At 47.8% G+C, this 19,760-nt stretch overlaps 13 non-coding genes across 13 annotated transcripts; all 13 read left to right on the forward strand.

The window, feature by feature from the left end:
• The first annotated feature begins 1,059 nt into the window (after nt 1-1,059).
• Nucleotides 1,060-1,250, forward strand: LOC142696749 (U2 spliceosomal RNA). The gene has a single exon (XR_012864610.1). It is a non-coding gene; the product is annotated as a U2 spliceosomal RNA (small nuclear RNA).
• A 1,284-nt stretch (nt 1,251-2,534) lies between these two features.
• Nucleotides 2,535-2,725, forward strand: LOC142696750 (U2 spliceosomal RNA). The gene has a single exon (XR_012864611.1). It is a non-coding gene; the product is annotated as a U2 spliceosomal RNA (small nuclear RNA).
• A 1,288-nt stretch (nt 2,726-4,013) lies between these two features.
• On the forward strand, nt 4,014-4,204 carry LOC142696751 (U2 spliceosomal RNA). The gene has a single exon (XR_012864612.1). It is a non-coding gene; the product is annotated as a U2 spliceosomal RNA (small nuclear RNA).
• Nucleotides 4,205-5,492: 1,288 nt separating this feature from the next.
• LOC142696603 (U2 spliceosomal RNA) lies at nt 5,493-5,683 on the forward strand. The gene has a single exon (XR_012864483.1). It is a non-coding gene; the product is annotated as a U2 spliceosomal RNA (small nuclear RNA).
• A 1,280-nt stretch (nt 5,684-6,963) lies between these two features.
• Nucleotides 6,964-7,154, forward strand: LOC142696754 (U2 spliceosomal RNA). The gene has a single exon (XR_012864614.1). It is a non-coding gene; the product is annotated as a U2 spliceosomal RNA (small nuclear RNA).
• A 1,296-nt stretch (nt 7,155-8,450) lies between these two features.
• LOC142696755 (U2 spliceosomal RNA) lies at nt 8,451-8,641 on the forward strand. Its single transcript, XR_012864615.1, has one exon. It is a non-coding gene; the product is annotated as a U2 spliceosomal RNA (small nuclear RNA).
• A 1,284-nt stretch (nt 8,642-9,925) lies between these two features.
• On the forward strand, nt 9,926-10,116 carry LOC142696756 (U2 spliceosomal RNA). The gene has a single exon (XR_012864616.1). It is a non-coding gene; the product is annotated as a U2 spliceosomal RNA (small nuclear RNA).
• A 1,280-nt stretch (nt 10,117-11,396) lies between these two features.
• Nucleotides 11,397-11,587, forward strand: LOC142696757 (U2 spliceosomal RNA). Its single transcript, XR_012864617.1, has one exon. It is a non-coding gene; the product is annotated as a U2 spliceosomal RNA (small nuclear RNA).
• A 1,284-nt stretch (nt 11,588-12,871) lies between these two features.
• LOC142696758 (U2 spliceosomal RNA) lies at nt 12,872-13,062 on the forward strand. The gene has a single exon (XR_012864618.1). It is a non-coding gene; the product is annotated as a U2 spliceosomal RNA (small nuclear RNA).
• Nucleotides 13,063-14,342: 1,280 nt separating this feature from the next.
• On the forward strand, nt 14,343-14,533 carry LOC142696759 (U2 spliceosomal RNA). Its single transcript, XR_012864619.1, has one exon. It is a non-coding gene; the product is annotated as a U2 spliceosomal RNA (small nuclear RNA).
• A 1,292-nt stretch (nt 14,534-15,825) lies between these two features.
• LOC142696570 (U2 spliceosomal RNA) lies at nt 15,826-16,016 on the forward strand. Its single transcript, XR_012864453.1, has one exon. It is a non-coding gene; the product is annotated as a U2 spliceosomal RNA (small nuclear RNA).
• Nucleotides 16,017-17,304: 1,288 nt separating this feature from the next.
• Nucleotides 17,305-17,495, forward strand: LOC142696760 (U2 spliceosomal RNA). Its single transcript, XR_012864620.1, has one exon. It is a non-coding gene; the product is annotated as a U2 spliceosomal RNA (small nuclear RNA).
• A 1,290-nt stretch (nt 17,496-18,785) lies between these two features.
• On the forward strand, nt 18,786-18,976 carry LOC142696980 (U2 spliceosomal RNA). The gene has a single exon (XR_012864818.1). It is a non-coding gene; the product is annotated as a U2 spliceosomal RNA (small nuclear RNA).
• The last annotated feature ends 784 nt before the right edge of the window (nt 18,977-19,760 follow it).

A 19,760-nucleotide genomic window follows, 5' to 3' on the forward strand; every position in this document is an offset into this window, starting at 1 on the left:
ACATTGGAACACCTCATTCACCTTCCTTGTCTTCTCTCCGCCCTCCCTTTTAGGTAAGTTAAAGAGCTGCACCTGAGCCAGCCACTGATTGATTGATTGATTGATTGATTGATTGATTGATGCAGCACAACAGTCAAATAGTGGAGTGGAGTAGGGGAACAGCAAACAGCCAATAAAGCAGCCCGCCCGCTCGCCTGCCCGCCACAATGGACCTACCTGTGTACACTAGATGGATGTGATGGAATGTACTGTCGTCCCTACATTTCAAGAAGAAGTAAGAATTGCAGTTGCAACAAAGCCTTGCTTGCCTACAAAGAGAGCAGCAATTTGGATTTGTTACTATGTTACCTAGAAGAATAACAAACTGTGCAAGGATGGAGGTTGTAGGAGCAAGGAGAAGTTGTCTGTAAAGTTGGTGGATGCCTATTTTCCATTTTGCAGTCCCTTGTCTCCCTCTTGTGGCCTCCTGGAGGCAACTAGCTGTGCAAAAAAAAGACAGCCTGGCGGCCGGCTGTTGCAGTGTTGCCCTCTCAGGCAACACTGAGTGACTGACTGAGCCTCACCGTCTTATATAAAGTTCAGACGGAACTTTGCATGTGTCATAGTGGAGCCCTCAGGATTCCAGAGCCAGCTTTCTGACATCATAATGGGGCCTCAGAGATAAAAGCCTGGGCCCAGGCAGTGTTGGTCAGTGCTGCTCAGCAGGCAGCACTGGACTGGACTGGATTACAGCTGATACAAGGTGTGAAGGAACAAGGGGTGGCTGTGGGCATGCACTTGCTGCCGCTGCCAGTGTTTATCTGCATGGCAGCAGGGCATTTGGGCGTTGCCAGGAAGGCGTTTTTATGTAGATTCCTCCTCTTTCAGCACTGCATTGTGGTGCAAGCAAAAGAAGCAAATCCTGTCTGGCTTCCTCTCCGGCCTTTATTCACCTCCCGTGTAGCTGTGAGTGTGTGAGCCTGCAGGGCCCCATGGAATTGCCTAGAAGTAGGCTGAATCGCTGCAAGGGCTGAACAGCAGTATCGGGCAGGCTCGGGCAACGCGCGGCCCGTTCGGGTTATCGCTTCTCGGCCTTTTGGCTAAGATCAAGTGTAGTATCTGTTCTTATCAGTTTAATATCTGATACGTCCCCTATCTGGGGACCATATATTAAATGGATTTTTAGAACAGGGAGATGGAAATAGAGCTTGCTCTGTCCACTCCACGCATTGACCTGGTATTGCAGTATTTCCAGGACCGGTGCACCCTTTCCTTATGTGTTGACTAAAAGCAGATTCCAAAAGTGTTTTTTGTCTTTGCTATTGTTTCTGTCTTTCTGAAGGGATCTCCCCTTTTAATCCCATTATTTCAACACCTGTTGGACAATGCATGAGTGATAATGAGCTCATTGATTAAATGCAATTAATGAATAGATTGCCACCTCTTGTTGTGTGTCGTCTGTGTTTCTGTGTTTCCGGCATTTCACATTGGAACACCTCATTCACCTTCCTTGTCTTCTCTCCGCCCTCCCTTTTAGGTAAGTTAAAGAGCTGCACCTGAGCCAGCCACTGATTGATTGATTGATTGATTGATTGATTGATTGATTGATTGATTGATGCAGCACAACAGTCAAATAGTGGAGTGGAGTAGGGGAACAGCAAACAGCCAATAAAGCAGCCCGCCCGCTCGCCTGCCCGCCACAATGGACCTACCTGTGTACACTAGATGGATGTGATGGAATGTACTGTCGTCCCTACATTTCAAGAAGAAGTAAGAATTGCAGTTGCAACAAAGCCTTGCTTGCCTACAAAGAGAGCAGCAATTTGGATTTGTTACTATGTTACCTAGAAGAATAACAAACTGTGCAAGGATGGAGGTTGTAGGAGCAAGGAGAAGTTGTCTGTAAAGTTGGTGGATGCCTATTTTCCATTTTGCAGTCCCTTGTCTCCCTCTTGTGGCCTCCTGGAGGCAACTAGCTGTGCAAAAAAAAGACAGCCTGGCGGCCGGCTGTTGCAGTGTTGCCCTCTCAGGCAACACTGAGTGACTGACTGAGCCTCACCGTCTTATATAAAGTTCAGACGGAACTTTGCACGTGTCATAGTGGAGCCCTCAGGATTCCAGAGCCAGCTTTCTGACATCATAATGGGGCCTCAGAGATAAAAGCCTGGGCCCAGGCAGTGTTGGTCAGTGCTGCTCAGCAGGCAGCACTGGACTGGACTGGATTACAGCTGATACAAGGTGTGAAGGAACAAGGGGTGGCTGTGGGCATGCACTTGCTGCCGCTGCCAGTGTTTATCTGCATGGCAGCAGGGCATTTGGGCGTTGCCAGGAAGGCGTTTTTATGTAGATTCCTCCTCTTTCAGCACTGCATTGTGGTGCAAGCAAAAGAAGCAAATCCTGTCTGGCTTCCTCTCCGGCCTTTATTCACCTCCCGTGTAGCTGTGAGTGTGTGAGCCTGCAGGGCCCCATGGAATTGCCTAGAAGTAGGCTGAATCGCTGCAAGGGCTGAACAGCAGTATCGGGCAGGCTCGGGCAACGCGCGGCCCGTTCGGGTTATCGCTTCTCGGCCTTTTGGCTAAGATCAAGTGTAGTATCTGTTCTTATCAGTTTAATATCTGATACGTCCCCTATCTGGGGACCATATATTAAATGGATTTTTAGAACAGGGAGATGGAAATAGAGCTTGCTCTGTCCACTCCACGCATTGACCTGGTATTGCAGTATTTCCAGGACCGGTGCACCCTTTCCTTATGTGTTGACTAAAAGCAGATTCCAAAAGTGTTTTTTGTCTTTGCTATTGTTTCTGTCTTTCTGAAGGGATCTCCCCTTTTAATCCCATTATTTCAACACCTGTTGGACAATGCATGAGTGATAATGAGCTCATTGATTAAATGCAATTAATGAATAGATTGCCACCTCTTGTTGTGTGTCGTCTGTGTTTCTGTGTTTCCGGCATTTCACATTGGAACACCTCATTCACCTTCCTTGTCTTCTCTCCGCCCTCCCTTTTAGGTAAGTTAAAGAGCTGCACCTGAGCCAGCCACTGATTGATTGATTGATTGATTGATTGATTGATTGATTGATTGATTGATTGATGCAGCACAACAGTCAAATAGTGGAGTGGAGTAGGGGAACAGCAAACAGCCAATAAAGCAGCCCGCCCGCTCGCCTGCCCGCCACAATGGACCTACCTGTGTACACTAGATGGATGTGATGGAATGTACTGTCGTCCCTACATTTCAAGAAGAAGTAAGAATTGCAGTTGCAACAAAGCCTTGCTTGCCTACAAAGAGAGCAGCAATTTGGATTTGTTACTATGTTACCTAGAAGAATAACAAACTGTGCAAGGATGGAGGTTGTAGGAGCAAGGAGAAGTTGTCTGTAAAGTTGGTGGATGCCTATTTTCCATTTTGCAGTCCCTTGTCTCCCTCTTGTGGCCTCCTGGAGGCAACTAGCTGTGCAAAAAAAAGACAGCCTGGCGGCCGGCTGTTGCAGTGTTGCCCTCTCAGGCAACACTGAGTGACTGACTGAGCCTCACCGTCTTATATAAAGTTCAGACGGAACTTTGCACGTGTCATAGTGGAGCCCTCAGGATTCCAGAGCCAGCTTTCTGACATCATAATGGGGCCTCAGAGATAAAAGCCTGGGCCCAGGCAGTGTTGGTCAGTGCTGCTCAGCAGGCAGCACTGGACTGGACTGGATTACAGCTGATACAAGGTGTGAAGGAACAAGGGGTGGCTGTGGGCATGCACTTGCTGCCGCTGCCAGTGTTTATCTGCATGGCAGCAGGGCATTTGGGCGTTGCCAGGAAGGCGTTTTTATGTAGATTCCTCCTCTTTCAGCACTGCATTGTGGTGCAAGCAAAAGAAGCAAATCCTGTCTGGCTTCCTCTCCGGCCTTTATTCACCTCCCGTGTAGCTGTGAGTGTGTGAGCCTGCAGGGCCCCATGGAATTGCCTAGAAGTAGGCTGAATCGCTGCAAGGGCTGAACAGCAGTATCGGGCAGGCTCGGGCAACGCGCGGCCCGTTCGGGTTATCGCTTCTCGGCCTTTTGGCTAAGATCAAGTGTAGTATCTGTTCTTATCAGTTTAATATCTGATACGTCCCCTATCTGGGGACCATATATTAAATGGATTTTTAGAACAGGGAGATGGAAATAGAGCTTGCTCTGTCCACTCCACGCATTGACCTGGTATTGCAGTATTTCCAGGACCGGTGCACCCTTTCCTTATGTGTTGACTAAAAGCAGATTCCAAAAGTGTTTTTTGTCTTTGCTATTGTTTCTGTCTTTCTGAAGGGATCTCCCCTTTTAATCCCATTATTTCAACACCTGTTGGACAATGCATGAGTGATAATGAGCTCATTGATTAAATGCAATTAATGAATAGATTGCCACCTCTTGTTGTGTGTCGTCTGTGTTTCTGTGTTTCCGGCATTTCACATTGGAACACCTCATTCACCTTCCTTGTCTTCTCTCCGCCCTCCCTTTTAGGTAAGTTAAAGAGCTGCACCTGAGCCAGCCACTGATTGATTGATTGATTGATTGATTGATTGATTGATTGATTGATTGATTGATGCAGCACAACAGTCAAATAGTGGAGTGGAGTAGGGGAACAGCAAACAGCCAATAAAGCAGCCCGCCCGCTCGCCTGCCCGCCACAATGGACCTACCTGTGTACACTAGATGGATGTGATGGAATGTACTGTCGTCCCTACATTTCAAGAAGAAGTAAGAATTGCAGTTGCAACAAAGCCTTGCTTGCCTACAAAGAGAGCAGCAATTTGGATTTGTTACTATGTTACCTAGAAGAATAACAAACTGTGCAAGGATGGAGGTTGTAGGAGCAAGGAGAAGTTGTCTGTAAAGTTGGTGGATGCCTATTTTCCATTTTGCAGTCCCTTGTCTCCCTCTTGTGGCCTCCTGGAGGCAACTAGCTGTGCAAAAAAAAGACAGCCTGGCGGCCGGCTGTTGCAGTGTTGCCCTCTCAGGCAACACTGAGTGACTGACTGTGCCTCACCGTCTTATATAAAGTTCAGACGGAACTTTGCACGTGTCATAGTGGAGCCCTCAGGATTCCAGAGCCAGCTTTCTGACATCATAATGGGGCCTCAGAGATAAAAGCCTGGGCCCAGGCAGTGTTGGTCAGTGCTGCTCAGCAGGCAGCACTGGACTGGACTGGATTACAGCTGATACAAGGTGTGAAGGAACAAGGGGTGGCTGTGGGCATGCACTTGCTGCCGCTGCCAGTGTTTATCTGCATGGCAGCAGGGCATTTGGGCGTTGCCAGGAAGGCGTTTTTATGTAGATTCCTCCTCTTTCAGCACTGCATTGTGGTGCAAGCAAAAGAAGCAAATCCTGTCTGGCTTCCTCTCCGGCCTTTATTCACCTCCCGTGTAGCTGTGAGTGTGTGAGCCTGCAGGGCCCCATGGAATTGCCTAGAAGTAGGCTGAATCGCTGCAAGGGCTGAACAGCAGTATCGGGCAGGCTCGGGCAATGCGCGGCCCGTTCGGGTTATCGCTTCTCGGCCTTTTGGCTAAGATCAAGTGTAGTATCTGTTCTTATCAGTTTAATATCTGATACGTCCCCTATCTGGCGACCATATATTAAATGGATTTTTAGAACAGGGAGATGGAAATAGAGCTTGCTCTGTCCACTCCACGCATTGACCTGGTATTGCAGTATTTCCAGGACCGGTGCACCCTTTCCTTATGTGTTGACTAAAAGCAGATTCCAAAAGTGTTTTTTGTCTTTGCTATTGTTTCTGTCTTTCTGAAGGGATCTCCCCTTTTAATCCCATTATTTCAACACCTGTTGGACAATGCATGAGTGATAATGAGCTCATTGATTAAATGCAATTAATGAATAGATTGCCACCTCTTGTTGTGTGTCGTCTGTGTTTCTGTGTTTCCGGCATTTCACATTGGAACACCTCATTCACCTTCCTTGTCTTCTCTCCGCCCTCCCTTTTAGGTAAGTTAAAGAGCTGCACCTGAGCCAGCCACTGATTGATTGATTGATTGATTGATTGATTGATTGATTGATTGATGCAGCACAACAGTCAAATAGTGGAGTGGAGTAGGGGAACAGCAAACAGCCAATAAAGCAGCCCGCCCACTCGCCTGCCCGCCACAATGGACCTACCTGTGTACACTAGATGGATGTGATGGAATGTACTGTCGTCCCTACATTTCAAGAAGAAGTAAGAATTGCAGTTGCAACAAAGCCTTGCTTGCCTACAAAGAGAGCAGCAATTTGGATTTGTTACTATGTTACCTAGAAGAATAACAAACTGTGCAAGGATGGAGGTTGTAGGAGCAAGGAGAAGTTGTCTGTAAAGTTGGTGGATGCCTATTTTCCATTTTGCAGTCCCTTGTCTCCCTCTTGTGGCCTCCTGGAGGCAACTAGCTGTGCAAAAAAAAGACAGCCTGGCGGCCGGCTGTTGCAGTGTTGCCCTCTCAGGCAACACTGAGTGACTGACTGAGCCTCACCGTCTTATATAAAGTTCAGACGGAACTTTGCACGTGTCATAGTGGAGCCCTCAGGATTCCAGAGCCAGCTTTCTGACATCATAATGGGGCCTCAGAGATAAAAGCCTGGGCCCAGGCAGTGTTGGTCAGTGCTGCTCAGCAGGCAGCACTGGACTGGACTGGATTACAGCTGATACAAGGTGTGAAGGAACAAGGGGTGGCTGTGGGCATGCACTTGCTGCCGCTGCCAGTGTTTATCTGCATGGCAGCAGGGCATTTGGGCGTTGCCAGGAAGGCGTTTTTATGTAGATTCCTCCTCTTTCAGCACTGCATTGTGGTGCAAGCAAAAGAAGCAAATCCTGTCTGGCTTCCTCTCCGGCCTTTATTCACCTCCCGTGTAGCTGTGAGTGTGTGAGCCTGCAGGGCCCCATGGAATTGCCTAGAAGTAGGCTGAATCGCTGCAAGGGCTGAACAGCAGTATCGGGCAGGCTCGGGCAATGCGCGGCCCGTTCGGGTTATCGCTTCTCGGCCTTTTGGCTAAGATCAAGTGTAGTATCTGTTCTTATCAGTTTAATATCTGATACGTCCCCTATCTGGGGACCATATATTAAATGGATTTTTAGAACAGGGAGATGGAAATAGAGCTTGCTCTGTCCACTCCACGCATTGACCTGGTATTGCAGTATTTCCAGGACCGGTGCACCCTTTCCTTATGTGTTGACTAAAAGCAGATTCCAAAAGTGTTTTTTGTCTTTGCTATTGTTTCTGTCTTTCTGAAGGGATCTCCCCTTTTAATCCCATTATTTCAACACCTGTTGGACAATGCATGAGTGATAATGAGCTCATTGATTAAATGCAATTAATGAATAGATTGCCACCTCTTGTTGTGTGTCGTCTGTGTTTCTGTGTTTCCGGCATTTCACATTGGAACACCTCATTCACCTTCCTTGTCTTCTCTCCGCCCTCCCTTTTAGGTAAGTTAAAGAGCTGCACCTGAGCCAGCCACTGATTGATTGATTGATTGATTGATTGATTGATTGATTGATTGATTGATTGATTGATTGATGCAGCACAACAGTCAAATAGTGGAGTGGAGTAGGGGAACAGCAAACAGCCAATAAAGCAGCCCGCCCACTCGCCTGCCCGCCACAATGGACCTACCTGTGTACACTAGATGGATGTGATGGAATGTACTGTCGTCCCTACATTTCAAGAAGAAGTAAGAATTGCAGTTGCAACAAAGCCTTGCTTGCCTACAAAGAGAGCAGCAATTTGGATTTGTTACTATGTTACCTAGAAGAATAACAAACTGTGCAAGGATGGAGGTTGTAGGAGCAAGGAGAAGTTGTCTGTAAAGTTGGTGGATGCCTATTTTCCATTTTGCAGTCCCTTGTCTCCCTCTTGTGGCCTCCTGGAGGCAACTAGCTGTGCAAAAAAAAGACAGCCTGGCGGCCGGCTGTTGCAGTGTTGCCCTCTCAGGCAACACTGAGTGACTGACTGAGCCTCACCGTCTTATATAAAGTTCAGACGGAACTTTGCACGTGTCATAGTGGAGCCCTCAGGATTCCAGAGCCAGCTTTCTGACATCATAATGGGGCCTCAGAGATAAAAGCCTGGGCCCAGGCAGTGTTGGTCAGTGCTGCTCAGCAGGCAGCACTGGACTGGACTGGATTACAGCTGATACAAGGTGTGAAGGAACAAGGGGTGGCTGTGGGCATGCACTTGCTGCCGCTGCCAGTGTTTATCTGCATGGCAGCAGGGCATTTGGGCGTTGCCAGGAAGGCGTTTTTATGTAGATTCCTCCTCTTTCAGCACTGCATTGTGGTGCAAGCAAAAGAAGCAAATCCTGTCTGGCTTCCTCTCCGGCCTTTATTCACCTCCCGTGTAGCTGTGAGTGTGTGAGCCTGCAGGGCCCCATGGAATTGCCTAGAAGTAGGCTGAATCGCTGCAAGGGCTGAACAGCAGTATCGGGCAGGCTCGGGCAATGCGCGGCCCGTTCGGGTTATCGCTTCTCGGCCTTTTGGCTAAGATCAAGTGTAGTATCTGTTCTTATCAGTTTAATATCTGATACGTCCCCTATCTGGGGACCATATATTAAATGGATTTTTAGAACAGGGAGATGGAAATAGAGCTTGCTCTGTCCACTCCACGCATTGACCTGGTATTGCAGTATTTCCAGGACCGGTGCACCCTTTCCTTATGTGTTGACTAAAAGCAGATTCCAAAAGTGTTTTTTGTCTTTGCTATTGTTTCTGTCTTTCTGAAGGGATCTCCCCTTTTAATCCCATTATTTCAACACCTGTTGGACAATGCATGAGTGATAATGAGCTCATTGATTAAATGCAATTAATGAATAGATTGCCACCTCTTGTTGTGTGTCGTCTGTGTTTCTGTGTTTCCGGCATTTCACATTGGAACACCTCATTCACCTTCCTTGTCTTCTCTCCGCCCTCCCTTTTAGGTAAGTTAAAGAGCTGCACCTGAGCCAGCCACTGATTGATTGATTGATTGATTGATTGATTGATTGATTGATTGATTGATGCAGCACAACAGTCAAATAGTGGAGTGGAGTAGGGGAACAGCAAACAGCCAATAAAGCAGCCCGCCCGCTCGCCTGCCCGCCACAATGGACCTACCTGTGTACACTAGATGGATGTGATGGAATGTACTGTCGTCCCTACATTTCAAGAAGAAGTAAGAATTGCAGTTGCAACAAAGCCTTGCTTGCCTACAAAGAGAGCAGCAATTTGGATTTGTTACTATGTTACCTAGAAGAATAACAAACTGTGCAAGGATGGAGGTTGTAGGAGCAAGGAGAAGTTGTCTGTAAAGTTGGTGGATGCCTATTTTCCATTTTGCAGTCCCTTGTCTCCCTCTTGTGGCCTCCTGGAGGCAACTAGCTGTGCAAAAAAAAGACAGCCTGGCGGCCGGCTGTTGCAGTGTTGCCCTCTCAGGCAACACTGAGTGACTGACTGAGCCTCACCGTCTTATATAAAGTTCAGACGGAACTTTGCACGTGTCATAGTGGAGCCCTCAGGATTCCAGAGCCAGCTTTCTGACATCATAATGGGGCCTCAGAGATAAAAGCCTGGGCCCAGGCAGTGTTGGTCAGTGCTGCTCAGCAGGCAGCACTGGACTGGACTGGATTACAGCTGATACAAGGTGTGAAGGAACAAGGGGTGGCTGTGGGCATGCACTTGCTGCCGCTGCCAGTGTTTATCTGCATGGCAGCAGGGCATTTGGGCGTTGCCAGGAAGGCGTTTTTATGTAGATTCCTCCTCTTTCAGCACTGCATTGTGGTGCAAGCAAAAGAAGCAAATCCTGTCTGGCTTCCTCTCCGGCCTTTATTCACCTCCCGTGTAGCTGTGAGTGTGTGAGCCTGCAGGGCCCCATGGAATTGCCTAGAAGTAGGCTGAATCGCTGCAAGGGCTGAACAGCAGTATCGGGCAGGCTCGGGCAACGCGCGGCCCGTTCGGGTTATCGCTTCTCGGCCTTTTGGCTAAGATCAAGTGTAGTATCTGTTCTTATCAGTTTAATATCTGATACGTCCCCTATCTGGGGACCATATATTAAATGGATTTTTAGAACAGGGAGATGGAAATAGAGCTTGCTCTGTCCACTCCACGCATTGACCTGGTATTGCAGTATTTCCAGGACCGGTGCACCCTTTCCTTATGTGTTGACTAAAAGCAGATTCCAAAAGTGTTTTTTGTCTTTGCTATTGTTTCTGTCTTTCTGAAGGGATCTCCCCTTTTAATCCCATTATTTCAACACCTGTTGGACAATGCATGAGTGATAATGAGCTCATTGATTAAATGCAATTAATGAATAGATTGCCACCTCTTGTTGTGTGTCGTCTGTGTTTCTGTGTTTCCGGCATTTCACATTGGAACACCTCATTCACCTTCCTTGTCTTCTCTCCGCCCTCCCTTTTAGGTAAGTTAAAGAGCTGCACCTGAGCCAGCCACTGATTGATTGATTGATTGATTGATTGATTGATTGATTGATTTATGCAGCACAACAGTCAAATAGTGGAGTGGAGTAGGGGAACAGCAAACAGCCAATAAAGCAGCCCGCCCGCTCGCCTGCCCGCCACAATGGACCTACCTGTGTACACTAGATGGATGTGATGGAATGTACTGTCGTCCCTACATTTCAAGAAGAAGTAAGAATTGCAGTTGCAACAAAGCCTTGCTTGCCTACAAAGAGAGCAGCAATTTGGATTTGTTACTATGTTACCTAGAAGAATAACAAACTGTGCAAGGATGGAGGTTGTAGGAGCAAGGAGAAGTTGTCTGTAAAGTTGGTGGATGCCTATTTTCCATTTTGCAGTCCCTTGTCTCCCTCTTGTGGCCTCCTGGAGGCAACTAGCTGTGCAAAAAAAAGACAGCCTGGCGGCCGGCTGTTGCAGTGTTGCCCTCTCAGGCAACACTGAGTGACTGACTGAGCCTCACCGTCTTATATAAAGTTCAGACGGAACTTTGCACGTGTCATAGTGGAGCCCTCAGGATTCCAGAGCCAGCTTTCTGACATCATAATGGGGCCTCAGAGATAAAAGCCTGGGCCCAGGCAGTGTTGGTCAGTGCTGCTCAGCAGGCAGCACTGGACTGGACTGGATTACAGCTGATACAAGGTGTGAAGGAACAAGGGGTGGCTGTGGGCATGCACTTGCTGCCGCTGCCAGTGTTTATCTGCATGGCAGCAGGGCATTTGGGCGTTGCCAGGAAGGCGTTTTTATGTAGATTCCTCCTCTTTCAGCACTGCATTGTGGTGCAAGCAAAAGAAGCAAATCCTGTCTGGCTTCCTCTCCGGCCTTTATTCACCTCCCGTGTAGCTGTGAGTGTGTGAGCCTGCAGGGCCCCATGGAATTGCCTAGAAGTAGGCTGAATCGCTGCAAGGGCTGAACAGCAGTATCGGGCAGGCTCGGGCAACGCGCGGCCCGTTCGGGTTATCGCTTCTCGGCCTTTTGGCTAAGATCAAGTGTAGTATCTGTTCTTATCAGTTTAATATCTGATACGTCCCCTATCTGGGGACCATATATTAAATGGATTTTTAGAACAGGGAGATGGAAATAGAGCTTGCTCTGTCCACTCCACGCATTGACCTGGTATTGCAGTATTTCCAGGACCGGTGCACCCTTTCCTTATGTGTTGACTAAAAGCAGATTCCAAAAGTGTTTTTTGTCTTTGCTATTGTTTCTGTCTTTCTGAAGGGATCTCCCCTTTTAATCCCATTATTTCAACACCTGTTGGACAATGCATGAGTGATAATGAGCTCATTGATTAAATGCAATTAATGAATAGATTGCCACCTCTTGTTGTGTGTCGTCTGTGTTTCTGTGTTTCCGGCATTTCACATTGGAACACCTCATTCACCTTCCTTGTCTTCTCTCCGCCCTCCCTTTTAGGTAAGTTAAAGAGCTGCACCTGAGCCAGCCACTGATTGATTGATTGATTGATTGATTGATTGATTGATTGATTGATTGATGCAGCACAACAGTCAAATAGTGGAGTGGAGTAGGGGAACAGCAAACAGCCAATAAAGCAGCCCGCCCGCTCGCCTGCCCGCCACAATGGACCTACCTGTGTACACTAGATGGATGTGATGGAATGTACTGTCGTCCCTACATTTCAAGAAGAAGTAAGAATTGCAGTTGCAACAAAGCCTTGCTTGCCTACAAAGAGAGCAGCAATTTGGATTTGTTACTATGTTACCTAGAAGAATAACAAACTGTGCAAGGATGGAGGTTGTAGGAGCAAGGAGAAGTTGTCTGTAAAGTTGGTGGATGCCTATTTTCCATTTTGCAGTCCCTTGTCTCCCTCTTGTGGCCTCCTGGAGGCAACTAGCTGTGCAAAAAAAAGACAGCCTGGCGGCCGGCTGTTGCAGTGTTGCCCTCTCAGGCAACACTGAGTGACTGACTGAGCCTCACCGTCTTATATAAAGTTCAGACGGAACTTTGCACGTGTCATAGTGGAGCCCTCAGGATTCCAGAGCCAGCTTTCTGACATCATAATGGGGCCTCAGAGATAAAAGCCTGGGCCCAGGCAGTGTTGGTCAGTGCTGCTCAGCAGGCAGCACTGGACTGGACTGGATTACAGCTGATACAAGGTGTGAAGGAACAAGGGGTGGCTGTGGGCATGCACTTGCTGCCGCTGCCAGTGTTTATCTGCATGGCAGCAGGGCATTTGGGCGTTGCCAGGAAGGCGTTTTTATGTAGATTCCTCCTCTTTCAGCACTGCATTGTGGTGCAAGCAAAAGAAGCAAATCCTGTCTGGCTTCCTCTCCGGCCTTTATTCACCTCCCGTGTAGCTGTGAGTGTGTGAGCCTGCAGGGCCCCATGGAATTGCCTAGAAGTAGGCTGAATCGCTGCAAGGGCTGAACAGCAGTATCGGGCAGGCTCGGGCAACGCGCGGCCCGTTCGGGTTATCGCTTCTCGGCCTTTTGGCTAAGATCAAGTGTAGTATCTGTTCTTATCAGTTTAATATCTGATACGTCCCCTATCTGGGGACCATATATTAAATGGATTTTTAGAACAGGGAGATGGAAATAGAGCTTGCTCTGTCCACTCCACGCATTGACCTGGTATTGCAGTATTTCCAGGACCGGTGCACCCTTTCCTTATGTGTTGACTAAAAGCAGATTCCAAAAGTGTTTTTTGTCTTTGCTATTGTTTCTGTCTTTCTGAAGGGATCTCCCCTTTTAATCCCATTATTTCAACACCTGTTGGACAATGCATGAGTGATAATGAGCTCATTGATTAAATGCAATTAATGAATAGATTGCCACCTCTTGTTGTGTGTCGTCTGTGTTTCTGTGTTTCCGGCATTTCACATTGGAACACCTCATTCACCTTCCTTGTCTTCTCTCCGCCCTCCCTTTTAGGTAAGTTAAAGAGCTGCACCTGAGCCAGCCACTGATTGATTGATTGATTGATTGATTGATTGATTGATTGATTGATGCAGCACAACAGTCAAATAGTGGAGTGGAGTAGGGGAACAGCAAACAGCCAATAAAGCAGCCCGCCCGCTCGCCTGCCCGCCACAATGGACCTACCTGTGTACACTAGATGGATGTGATGGAATGTACTGTCGTCCCTACATTTCAAGAAGAAGTAAGAATTGCAGTTGCAACAAAGCCTTGCTTGCCTACAAAAAGAGCAGCAATTTGGATTTGTTACTATGTTACCTAGAAGAATAACAAACTGTGCAAGGATGGAGGTTGTAGGAGCAAGGAGAAGTTGTCTGTAAAGTTGGTGGATGCCTATTTTCCATTTTGCAGTCCCTTGTCTCCCTCTTGTGGCCTCCTGGAGGCAACTAGCTGTGCAAAAAAAAGACAGCCTGGCGGCCGGCTGTTGCAGTGTTGCCCTCTCAGGCAACACTGAGTGACTGACTGAGCCTCACCGTCTTATATAAAGTTCAGACGGAACTTTGCACGTGTCATAGTGGAGCCCTCAGGATTCCAGAGCCAGCTTTCTGACATCATAATGGGGCCTCAGAGATAAAAGCCTGGGCCCAGGCAGTGTTGGTCAGTGCTGCTCAGCAGGCAGCACTGGACTGGACTGGATTACAGCTGATACAAGGTGTGAAGGAACAAGGGGTGGCTGTGGGCATGCACTTGCTGCCGCTGCCAGTGTTTATCTGCATGGCAGCAGGGCATTTGGGCGTTGCCAGGAAGGCGTTTTTATGTAGATTCCTCCTCTTTCAGCACTGCATTGTGGTGCAAGCAAAAGAAGCAAATCCTGTCTGGCTTCCTCTCCGGCCTTTATTCACCTCCCGTGTAGCTGTGAGTGTGTGAGCCTGCAGGGCCCCATGGAATTGCCTAGAAGTAGGCTGAATCGCTGCAAGGGCTGAACAGCAGTATCGGGCAGGCTCGGGCAACGCGCGGCCCGTTCGGGTTATCGCTTCTCGGCCTTTTGGCTAAGATCAAGTGTAGTATCTGTTCTTATCAGTTTAATATCTGATACGTCCCCTATCTGGGGACCATATATTAAATGGATTTTTAGAACAGGGAGATGGAAATAGAGCTTGCTCTGTCCACTCCACGCATTGACCTGGTATTGCAGTATTTCCAGGACCGGTGCACCCTTTCCTTATGTGTTGACTAAAAGCAGATTCCAAAAGTGTTTTTTGTCTTTGCTATTGTTTCTGTCTTTCTGAAGGGATCTCCCCTTTTAATCCCATTATTTCAACACCTGTTGGACAATGCATGAGTGATAATGAGCTCATTGATTAAATGCAATTAATGAATAGATTGCCACCTCTTGTTGTGTGTCGTCTGTGTTTCTGTGTTTCCGGCATTTCACATTGGAACACCTCATTCACCTTCCTTGTCTTCTCTCCGCCCTCCCTTTTAGGTAAGTTAAAGAGCTGCACCTGAGCCAGCCACTGATTGATTGATTGATTGATTGATTGATTGATTGATTGATTGATTGATTGATTGATGCAGCACAACAGTCAAATAGTGGAGTGGAGTAGGGGAACAGCAAACAGCCAATAAAGCAGCCCGACCGCTCGCCTGCCCGCCACAATGGACCTACCTGTGTACACTAGATGGATGTGATGGAATGTACGGTCGTCCCTACATTTCAAGAAGAAGTAAGAATTGCAGTTGCAACAAAGCCTTGCTTGCCTACAAAGAGAGCAGCAATTTGGATTTGTTACTATGTTACCTAGAAGAATAACAAACTGTGCAAGGATGGAGGTTGTAGGAGCAAGGAGAAGTTGTCTGTAAAGTTGGTGGATGCCTATTTTCCATTTTGCAGTCCCTTGTCTCCCTCTTGTGGCCTCCTGGAGGCAACTAGCTGTGCAAAAAAAAGACAGCCTGGCGGCCGGCTGTTGCAGTGTTGCCCTCTCAGGCAACACTGAGTGACTGACTGAGCCTCACCGTCTTATATAAAGTTCAGACGGAACTTTGCACGTGTCATAGTGGAGCCCTCAGGATTCCAGAGCCAGCTTTCTGACATCATAATGGGGCCTCAGAGATAAAAGCCTGGGCCCAGGCAGTGTTGGTCAGTGCTGCTCAGCAGGCAGCACTGGACTGGACTGGATTACAGCTGATACAAGGTGTGAAGGAACAAGGGGTGGCTGTGGGCATGCACTTGCTGCCGCTGCCAGTGTTTATCTGCATGGCAGCAGGGCATTTGGGCGTTGCCAGGAAGGCGTTTTTATGTAGATTCCTCCTCTTTCAGCACTGCATTGTGGTGCAAGCAAAAGAAGCAAATCCTGTCTGGCTTCCTCTCCGGCCTTTATTCACCTCCCGTGTAGCTGTGAGTGTGTGAGCCTGCAGGGCCCCATGGAATTGCCTAGAAGTAGGCTGAATCGCTGCAAGGGCTGAACAGCAGTATCGGGCAGGCTCGGGCAACGCGCGGCCCGTTCGGGTTATCGCTTCTCGGCCTTTTGGCTAAGATCAAGTGTAGTATCTGTTCTTATCAGTTTAATATCTGATACGTCCCCTATCTGGGGACCATATAGTAAATGGATTTTTAGAACAGGGAGATGGAAATAGAGCTTGCTCTGTCCACTCCACGCATTGACCTGGTATTGCAGTATTTCCAGGACCGGTGCACCCTTTCCTTATGTGTTGACTAAAAGCAGATTCCAAAAGTGTTTTTTGTCTTTGCTATTGTTTCTGTCTTTCTGAAGGGATCTCCCCTTTTAATCCCATTATTTCAACACCTGTTGGACAATGCATGAGTGATAATGAGCTCATTGATTAAATGCAATTAATGAATAGATTGCCACCTCTTGTTGTGTGTCGTCTGTGTTTCTGTGTTTCCGGCATTTCACATTGGAACACCTCATTCACCTTCCTTGTCTTCTCTCCGCCCTCCCTTTTAGGTAAGTTAAAGAGCTGCACCTGAGCCAGCCACTGATTGATTGATTGATTGATTGATTGATTGATTGATTGATTGATTGATTGATGCAGCACAACAGTCAAATAGTGGAGTGGAGTAGGGGAACAGCAAACAGCCAATAAAGCAGCCCGCCCGCTCGCCTGCCCGCCACAATGGACCTACCTGTGTACACTAGATGGATGTGATGGAATGTACTGTCGTCCCTACATTTCAAGAAGAAGTAAGAATTGCAGTTGCAACAAAGCCTTGCTTGCCTACAAAGAGAGCAGCAATTTGGATTTGTTACTATGTTACCTAGAAGAATAACAAACTGTGCAAGGATGGAGGTTGTAGGAGCAAGGAGAAGTTGTCTGTAAAGTTGGTGGATGCCTATTTTCCATTTTGCAGTCCCTTGTCTCCCTCTTGTGGCCTCCTGGAGGCAACTAGCTGTGCAAAAAAAAGACAGCCTGGCGGCCGGCTGTTGCAGTGTTGCCCTCTCAGGCAACACTGAGTGACTGACTGAGCCTCACCGTCTTATATAAAGTTCAGACGGAACTTTGCACGTGTCATAGTGGAGCCCTCAGGATTCCAGAGCCAGCTTTCTGACATCATAATGGGGCCTCAGAGATAAAAGCCTGGGCCCAGGCAGTGTTGGTCAGTGCTGCTCAGCAGGCAGCACTGGACTGGACTGGATTACAGCTGATACAAGGTGTGAAGGAACAAGGGGTGGCTGTGGGCATGCACTTGCTGCCGCTGCCAGTGTTTATCTGCATGGCAGCAGGGCATTTGGGCGTTGCCAGGAAGGCGTTTTTATGTAGATTCCTCCTCTTTCAGCACTGCATTGTGGTGCAAGCAAAAGAAGCAAATCCTGTCTGGCTTCCTCTCCGGCCTTTATTCACCTCCCGTGTAGCTGTGAGTGTGTGAGCCTGCAGGGCCCCATGGAATTGCCTAGAAGTAGGCTGAATCGCTGCAAGGGCTGAACAGCAGTATCGGGCAGGCTCGGGCAACGCGCGGCCCGTTCGGGTTATCGCTTCTCGGCCTTTTGGCTAAGATCAAGTGTAGTATCTGTTCTTATCAGTTTAATATCTGATACGTCCCCTATCTGGGGACCATATATTAAATGGATTTTTAGAACAGGGAGATGGAAATAGAGCTTGCTCTGTCCACTCCACGCATTGACCTGGTATTGCAGTATTTCCAGGACCGGTGCACCCTTTCCTTATGTGTTGACTAAAAGCAGATTCCAAAAGTGTTTTTTGTCTTTGCTATTGTTTCTGTCTTTCTGAAGGGATCTCCCCTTTTAATCCCATTATTTCAACACCTGTTGGACAATGCATGAGTGATAATGAGCTCATTGATTAAATGCAATTAATGAATAGATTGCCACCTCTTGTTGTGTGTCGTCTGTGTTTCTGTGTTTCCGGCATTTCACATTGGAACACCTCATTCACCTTCCTTGTCTTCTCTCCGCCCTCCCTTTTAGGTAAGTTAAAGAGCTGCACCTGAGCCAGCCACTGATTGATTGATTGATTGATTGATTGATTGATTGATTGATTGATTGATTGATTGATGCAGCACAACAGTCAAATAGTGGAGTGGAGTAGGGGAACAGCAAACAGCCAATAAAGCAGCCCGCCCGCTCGCCTGCCCCACAATGGACCTACCTGTGTACACTAGATGGATGTGATGGAATGTACTGTCGTCCCTACATTTCAAGAAGAAGTAAGAATTGCAGTTGCAACAAAGCCTTGCTTGCCTACAAAGAGAGCAGCAATTTGGATTTGTTACTATGTTACCTAGAAGAATAACAAACTGTGCAAGGATGGAGGTTGTAGGAGCAAGGAGAAGTTGTCTGTAAAGTTGGTGGATGCCTATTTTCCATTTTGCAGTCCCTTGTCTCCCTCTTGTGGCCTCCTGGAGGCAACTAGCTGTGCAAAAAAAAGACAGCCTGGCGGCCGGCTGTTGCAGTGTTGCCCTCTCAGGCAACACTGAGTGACTGACTGAGCCTCACCGTCTTATATAAAGTTCAGACGGAACTTTGCACGTGTCATAGTGGAGCCCTCAGGATTCCAGAGCCAGCTTTCTGACATCATAATGGGGCCTCAGAGATAAAAGCCTGGGCCCAGGCAGTGTTGGTCAGTGCTGCTCAGCAGGCAGCACTGGACTGGACTGGATTACAGCTGATACAAGGTGTGAAGGAACAAGGGGTGGCTGTGGGCATGCACTTGCTGCCGCTGCCAGTGTTTATCTGCATGGCAGCAGGGCATTTGGGCGTTGCCAGGAAGGCGTTTTTATGTAGATTCCTCCTCTTTCAGCACTGCATTGTGGTGCAAGCAAAAGAAGCAAATCCTGTCTGGCTTCCTCTCCGGCCTTTATTCACCTCCCGTGTAGCTGTGAGTGTGTGAGCCTGCAGGGCCCCATGGAATTGCCTAGAAGTAGGCTGAATCGCTGCAAGGGCTGAACAGCAGTATCGGGCAGGCTCGGGCAACGCGCGGCCCGTTCGGGTTATCGCTTCTCGGCCTTTTGGCTAAGATCAAGTGTAGTATCTGTTCTTATCAGTTTAATATCTGATATGTCCCCTATCTGGGGACCATATATTAAATGGATTTTTAGAACAGGGAGATGGAAATAGAGCTTGCTCTGTCCACTCCACGCATTGACCTGGTATTGCAGTATTTCCAGGACCGGTGCACCCTTTCCTTATGTGTTGACTAAAAGCAGATTCCAAAAGTGTTTTTTGTCTTTGCTATTGTTTCTGTCTTTCTGAAGGGATCTCCCCTTTTAATCCCATTATTTCAACACCTGTTGGACAATGCATGAGTGATAATGAGCTCATTGATTAAATGCAATTAATGAATAGATTGCCACCTCTTGTTGTGTGTCGTCTGTGTTTCTGTGTTTCCGGCATTTCACATTGGAACACCTCATTCACCTTCCTTGTCTTCTCTCCGCCCTCCCTTTTAGGTAAGTTAAAGAGCTGCACCTGAGCCAGCCACTGATTGATTGATTGATTGATTGATTGATTGATTGATTGATTGATTGATGCAGCACAACAGTCAAATAGTGGAGTGGAGTAGGGGAACAGCAAACAGCCAATAAAGCAGCCCGCCCGCTCGCCTGCCCGCCACAATGGACCTACCTGTGTACACTAGATGGATGTGATGGAATGTACTGTCGTCCCTACATTTCAAGAAGAAGTAAGAATTGCAGTTGCAACAAAGCCTTGCTTGCCTACAAAGAGAGCAGCAATTTGGATTTGTTACTATGTTACCTAGAAGAATAACAAACTGTGCAAGGATGGAGGTTGTAGGAGCAAGGAGAAGTTGTCTGTAAAGTTGGTGGATGCCTATTTTCCATTTTGCAGTCCCTTGTCTCCCTCTTGTGGCCTCCTGGAGGCAACTAGCTGTGCAAAAAAAAGACAGCCTGGCGGCCGGCTGTTGCAGTGTTGCCCTCTCAGGCAACACTGAGTGACTGACTGAGCC

The sequence above is a fragment of the Rhinoderma darwinii genome (assembly GCF_050947455.1).
Source record: "Rhinoderma darwinii isolate aRhiDar2 chromosome 5 unlocalized genomic scaffold, aRhiDar2.hap1 SUPER_5_unloc_7, whole genome shotgun sequence".
In the NCBI taxonomy this organism is placed as follows: Eukaryota; Metazoa; Chordata; class Amphibia; order Anura; family Rhinodermatidae; genus Rhinoderma; species Rhinoderma darwinii.